Source organism: Ovis aries, chromosome 2, assembly GCF_016772045.2.
Source record: "Ovis aries strain OAR_USU_Benz2616 breed Rambouillet chromosome 2, ARS-UI_Ramb_v3.0, whole genome shotgun sequence".
NCBI lineage: Eukaryota > Metazoa > Chordata > Mammalia > Artiodactyla > Bovidae > Ovis > Ovis aries.
The window spans coordinates 92,686,748-92,692,769 of NC_056055.1; the positions used below are offsets into that span (position 1 = coordinate 92,686,748).

At 43.2% G+C, this 6,022-nt stretch overlaps 1 non-coding gene across 1 annotated transcript; it reads right to left on the reverse strand.

Moving 5' to 3' along the window:
• Window positions 1-3,465: 3,465 nt before the first annotated feature.
• On the reverse strand, window positions 3,466-3,537 carry TRNAW-CCA (transfer RNA tryptophan (anticodon CCA)). Its single transcript has one exon. It is a non-coding gene; the product is annotated as a tRNA-Trp (tRNA).
• Window positions 3,538-6,022: the final 2,485 nt, after the last annotated feature.

A 6,022-nucleotide genomic window follows, 5' to 3' on the forward strand; every position in this document is an offset into this window, starting at 1 on the left:
TCTCTTCAAGTACTGTCCATCTCCCTCATTCTTCGTTCTCTCCTAAGAATTGATTTGGTGCGTACTGGACCTCTTATTTTATCCTATAGGTCTCTTGATTTCTCTTTCATATAATCTATTCTCTATTTTCTGTGTTGTTATTCATCAGTGTCTAAAATGCTGCTTTAATATATATATTGCAACAATTTTACTTTACACTTTCAAAATGCTATTTGCTTATTAAAAAAAAAATCTGTTGGTCACTCTGGGGTTTTACTGGTATCTCAGACAGTAAAGAATCTACCTGCAATGCGGGAGACCTGGGTTTGATCCCTGGGTTGGGAAGATCCCCGGAGGAGGGCATGCTAACCCACTTGAGTGTTCCTGCCTGGAGAATCCCCATGGACAGAGGAGGCTGGTGGGCTACAGTCCATGGGATTGCAAATAGCTGGACGTGACTGAGCAACTAAGCACAGTACAGCAGAGCTGATCACTCTAGATAGTCTCATGTTGCTTGCTCAGTTTGGTATTTTCAGTAAAAAAATTTCAACTATAATATCTTATAAAAGTTCTTTTATACTATATAGCTGATAATTTTAAATACCTAAAGTTCTTGAGTATTCAAATTTGTTTATTATTGATGTTGATATTCATTTACAGAAAGTTGTGTACTTCAGTGTTCACATTTCCTTGATTGTAGGCTCATCTAAGTTTGATTTAAATTTAAGAAATTTTAAGGGACTAAATTGATGATGTTTTCCCCCTAAGATATATTTACTGATGTTTCTTCTGGAGGCTAGTGGATACTAGTTACTTTAAATCAAGTGTGTAGTCACATTGGTTCTCTTGGGCCTGGTAAAGTACTGGTACATCATCTATCCTTCATGCAACCCCTACCTTTCAGATTTTCCTAGAATGTACTGCTTCTCTTTCAGTTATAACTTTATTTCTCTTTCTTTTTTGAAGCTTTCCTTAGTTTCCTAAAAGATCAATAATACAGTAAAAAGTTTTACCCTGGATCTAAATGTTTTGTAGTGGAAGGTCCTTCAAATATCTTTTGCCCCATACTCCCTGAAAGAGAAACTACCTTCTATTTCTAATAGCTTTTGAGTTTTATATTTTAAATGTGTGTAATTAAGTACATGGCTTCTGCTTTATTAACTACACCAAAGCCTTTGACTGTGTGGATCACAACAAACTGTGGAAAATTCTGAAAGAGAGGGGAATACCAGACCACCTGACCTGCCTCTTGAGAAACCTGTATGCAGGTCAGGAAGCAACAGTTAGAACTGGACATGGAACAACAGACTGGTTCCAAATCGGGAAAGGAGTACATCAGGGTTGTATATTGTCACCCTGCTTATTTAACATATATGCAGAGTACATTACGAAATGCCAGGCTGGATGAAGCACAAGCTGGAATCAAGATTGCCAGAAATATCAATAACCTCAGATATGCAGATGATACCACCCCTATGGCAGAAAGTGAAGAACTAAAGAGTCTTTTGATGAAAGTGAAAGAGGAGAGTGAAAAAACTGGCTTGAAACTCAACATTCAAAAACTAAGATTATGGCATCTGGTCCCATTGCTTCATGGCAATAGATGGGGAAACAATGGAAACAGTGAGAGACTTTATTTTGGGGGGCTCCAAAATCACTGCAGATGGTGACTGCATCCATTCAATTAAAGGATGCTTGCTCCTTGGAAAAAAAGTTATGACCAACTTAGACAGCATATTAAAAAGCAGAGACATTACTTTGCCAACAAAGATCTGTCTAGTGAAAGCTATGGTTTTTCCAGTCATGTATCATAGTTCATGATCATAGTCATGTATGGATGTAAGAGTTGGACTATAAGGCTGAGCACTGAAGAATTGATGTTTTTGAATTGTGGTGTTGGAGAAGACTCTTGAAAGTCTCTTGGACTGCAAGGAGATCCAACTAGTCAATCCTAAAGGAAATCAGTCCTGAATATTCATTGGAAGAACTGTTGTTGAAGCTGAAACTCCAATACTTTGGCCACTTGATGCGAAGAACTGACTCATTTGAGAAGACCCTGATGTTGGGAAAGATTGAAGGGTGGAGGAGAAGGGGATGATAGAGGATGAGATGGTTGGATGACATCACTGACTCAATGGACATGAGTTTGTATAAGCTCTGGGAGTTGGTGATGGACAGAGAAGCCTGGGGTGCTGCAGTCCATGGGGTTGCAGAGAGTCAGACAGGACTGAGTGACTGAACTGAACTGAATTAAGTACATTAATATTCATTACTGTTGTAACATCTTACTATCTTTTATCTGTATAAAACATCATTTTTTATCATGTCATATTTAATGCCTTTTTCCCTTCAATGCTATTTTTCCAATAGTTACGTTATCACTTTTGTTTTCTTTCTGTTAGCATTTCCTTACCATTGGTTTGTTTCTCATTCATTAGAATTTTTGCATTTTTAAACTTTTTAAAACATTTATTGGTAACTCATCATTTATATTAGACAATGTGCAATATACTTGCGCAGTTTCATTATACATGGTTTCATTTCTCATTTTCAGCCTTTCCAGGATCTATCGATCTAAAGATTCAGATTTTCAGTTAAGAGAAATAAGAAATTTAATTATTTTCTTCTTCTTTTCCCTTTTTCCTCTTCAGTTCAAAGTTCTAATAGATTTTTGGAATTTCTGGATTTAGCTAACATTTAAAAAATCATTACTTCTTATGATTTCTTTTTCCATTTGTCTTGCATTATAGGATAACCCCATATTTGAATCCCTCAGTATAATAACTAATTTTCACCTAGATCTATTCTGCCATTCAGCTATTTTATGCATACATGCTAAGCCGTTTCAGTCGTGTCCAGCTCTTTGTGGCCATATGGACTATAGCCCTCCTGGCTCCTCCATCCATGGCATTCTCCAAGGAAGAATACTGGAGTGGGCTGCCATGCTCTCTTCCAGGGGATCTTCCTGACTCAGCGATCAAACCTGCGTCTCATGTCTCCTGAATGGCAGACAGGTTCTTAAAACTAGTGCCACCTGGGAAGTCCCTCAGCTATTTTATTAAATTTTAATTTTAGCAAATATGTTTTGAAAGATTCAATTATTCTTTTATTGTGGCTTATATATTTTCTTTTTCTTTTAAAATACAGAGGCAATATTCTCAAAATTTTCTGAGAATATTTTAAAAAATTAATTCAAAAATTTCTGCTTTTTCCTGCATTGATTCTGATCCTTGGCAATTACTCCTCTGAGTTCTGTTCATCTCTTATTTTTCTTTCTTTTACATTGCTTGCCTATTGTAATTACTGGTAATTTTTGATTGCTCATTTGTACTTACAGATTAAGTGAAGTAAGTAAGTAAGTGAAGTCTCTCAGTCGTGTCTGACTCTTTGTGATCCCATGGACTGTAGCCTACCAGGTTACTCCGTCTATGGGATTCTCCAGGCAAGAATACTGGAGTGGGTTACCATTTCCTTCTCCAGGGGATCTTCCCAACCCAGGGATTGAACCCGGGTCTCCTGCATTGGAGGCAGATGCTTTAACCTCTGAGCCACCAGGGAAGATACATTACAGATTAGGGCCTGCAGTAATCTCATGAGTAGCTATGCTGATAGTCTCTGACTGAGGGTCTCTATTCTAAGGACAGTGATTGAAGGTTTCTATCAGAGCTTTCACAGTTTTGTGGAAGTAGGAATTGAGTTTTATGCCTGCTTAGAATTTTTGTTGGGTGGATTTTTCTTTTTTATGAGGAGGCTCTTTGTCCATTGTAAGGACTATAAGTTACCTGGGCTAGTGTCTCATTTCACTTGTCTTAGGACACATTTTTTTTCTTCCTGGAGTAGAACTAAGTAATGAATGAATCGGCCTCCTTTCTAGGGCCCACTTTTTCTCATAGCACTCACTGTTTGCAGTCAGGAAGCTGTTTTGTGTTTCTGAGGAAACACTCATTAGTGTGGTGGGGTACTCTCTTTTGTGATTTTTGCCTCTTTCTGAGGCTTTGATTTGTTATCCCTACTAGGTTTTGTCCAACATTCATACACCCCCCCCCCCCCCCCCCCCCCGCCACACACACACAATCTCTCTCTACCTCTGGCCCAAATATGGGAGGGTCTGCCAGAACTGGGGAGTGAACTGTATATGCTCAGGTCACAGATCTATATAGTCTTCCAAGACTCTGAAGGGCCCTGGACAGTCACCCAGGCCCAGGCTTCTAGCATGAAACCCTGGGATCCCAATCTGACATTTACCAAGATCCAAGACCATAGCAACTTCAATGTGCCATTTTATTCTGAAATTAGAAAATTAGGTCAGGCAGTCAGAGGACCTGAACAGGAGCCTGCCTGATAATACCTAATGCTGTCAGCTTTTGCCACCTCCTTCTCCTCTTCCAATAGACCAGAGTACAGTGCCTTCCAAAGACCACTTGCCTATATGTCTATGCAAACCACAGACCATGTCACACTCACCTGCCTAGAGCCTCCAATAATTGAAGGAGGGGCACTCAAGCTCTGGGATTGCTTGAACACATGCAGACCATGGGCCCATACAGGACTGGCGGTACTCTCGCCACTCTCATATCTTGGAGAAAGGCTCATTAAACCTACAGCCTATAGCGTGTCTCCATTTCACTGACAACGTTCCAAAACAACAGCCTGATGCCCTGAACTATGGCAGAGCAGTCTCACTTCAAGACCTGGGCAGCAACCTCACTGAATGAAACAGCCTTTCCAGCAGAAGTTGAGTCCAAGGGAATAAATGGCCCTTACTCCCTGAACCCAACTAAGGAGTACATAGACTATGGCGCTAGGCACCTTGAGCTCCTCATCTGGATACTGCTTGTAGAAAAAGCAAGATCTTCCAAGTAGGGAATAAAAAGAGAAACACACAGACAGGCTCTCACACACAAAAAACAAAAACGTCCCAGACACTCACCAATATCCTCAGAGCTAGTTGCTTGTGTGGCAGCTGCGGAGCATCTAAAATTCATGGCAGGGGGTCTCTGTCCCTCCTAGAGCACTTAACCTTGAAGAGCAGCCTCAGGGCATTGCTCTCTCTTTCTGACCCAGTGCATCTATCAGTACCAGTGATGAGGGAGCTGGCTCCTTCACCCAAGTCTCTCGGGAAATAGTCTCATTTGAATACCAAACAGAATGCTCAAAGAATGAGGGATGAGGCCAGGGCTGGAGACACAGCCAAGTCCCAGAGGTTGTGCAGTGTGGAGTTCCCAGGAAGGCAAACCACAGTGCAGTTGGAGCTTGCAAGGTGAGGTACGTGACTTCGGCTGTGTGGGGGAAGTAAACGCGGGCCCAACAGGGGGGCAGGTTGGGCTGGGATGCGCCAAGCGTCTAGGGGTGGCTCAGAGTATGGAAAAACGATTCTCTGAGGCGGTGCAGCAGACATGACGCACCTGAGAAGGGCCTCTGATCTCGCGGGATCTCGGTAGACGTACAGGCGCGCGTCAGGAGAGCCTGGGATGAGAGACGCCCAGGTGCCCCAAGGCCGAAGGTTCCTCCCTTCAGACTCGTCTGTGAGGAGTTTGGCTTACCTCGCCTATCGCTCAATGCCTAAAGCTGTGGGGGCTTCTTGACCTCCTCTAGTCAAGAGTCACAGAGCAGTGGCGGCTCAACCCAGAGGTCCGAACAGGTAGGGGCAAGGTGCTCTGACCCAATGGTACCTGAGTGGGACCCCAAACTCGAGCCTTCGGAGAGCCTGAAGTGGCGGGGCGGGGGGGGGGGGGGGGGGGGGGGGGGGGGGGGGGGGGGGGGGGGGGGGGGGGGTGGGGGGGGGGGAAGTGGCACCAGCTTCTCTCTCTGAACCCGGAGTCCACTTTTTATCCTCTGCCAAGGCTCAAGGCCACAGCAACCTGCTGGGATTCTCCAGGCAAGAACATTGGTGTGGGTTGCCATCTCCTCCAGTGCATGAAAGTGAAAAGTGAAAGTCAAGTCGCTCAGTTGTGTCAGACTCTTTGCGACCCCATGAACTGCAGCCTTTCAGGCTCCTCGGTCCATGGGATTTTCCAGGCAAGAGTACTGGAGTGGGGTGCCA